This window comes from Gossypium arboreum, chromosome 10 (assembly GCF_025698485.1).
Source record: "Gossypium arboreum isolate Shixiya-1 chromosome 10, ASM2569848v2, whole genome shotgun sequence".
Lineage (NCBI taxonomy): Eukaryota > Viridiplantae > Streptophyta > Magnoliopsida > Malvales > Malvaceae > Gossypium > Gossypium arboreum.
The window spans coordinates 13699820-13700435 of record NC_069079.1 but is presented as its reverse complement, the minus strand read 5'-3'; the positions used below and the strand labels follow the sequence as shown (position 1 = coordinate 13700435).

At 39.6% G+C, this 616-nt stretch overlaps 1 non-coding gene across 1 annotated transcript; it reads right to left on the bottom strand.

Annotated features, from left to right (window-relative positions):
• Window positions 1-230: 230 nt before the first annotated feature.
• Window positions 231-336, bottom strand: LOC128283097 (small nucleolar RNA R71). The gene has a single exon (XR_008273439.1). It is a non-coding gene; the product is annotated as a small nucleolar RNA R71 (small nucleolar RNA).
• Window positions 337-616: the final 280 nt, after the last annotated feature.

The window sequence follows — 616 nt, the reverse complement described above, 5'->3', positions numbered from 1 at the left end:
GTTTACGGGACAAGGATCTAAACACTCATTTGACGAATTTTCTGGAGTTTTACGACACTTTTAAGATCAATGGCATGTCTGACGATGCCATTCGCCTTCGGTTGTTTCCCTTTTCTTTGAGGAACAAAGCTAAACAGTGGTTGAACTCGTTACCACGAGGGTCAATCACTACTTGGTAACAAATGACCAAAAAATTCTTACTTAAATATTTTTTGTCGGCTAAAATGGCTAAGTTGAGGAATGATATCTCTTCTTTTGTGCATATGGATCTAGAAATACTCTATAATGCATGGGAGAGTTACAAGGTCTATTGAGAAGGTGCCCTCACCATGGGTTACCTCTATGGCTACAGGTTCAGACGTTTTACAACAGTGTGAACCCCTCAACAAGGTAACTTATGGACGCAGCCGCAGATGGAACTCTGAATAACAAAACACCTAAAGAGGCTTACGAATTTATTGAATAGATGTCACTGAATAACTATTAGTGGCAAGTCATGAGAACAAAGCCAACAAAAGCAGCTGGCGTTTTCAACCTCGACGCGGTTACTATGCTATCTAACTAGGTAAAACTTTTAAATAAAAAGATTGACGGTTTGTGTCGTTCTACTCAGGTA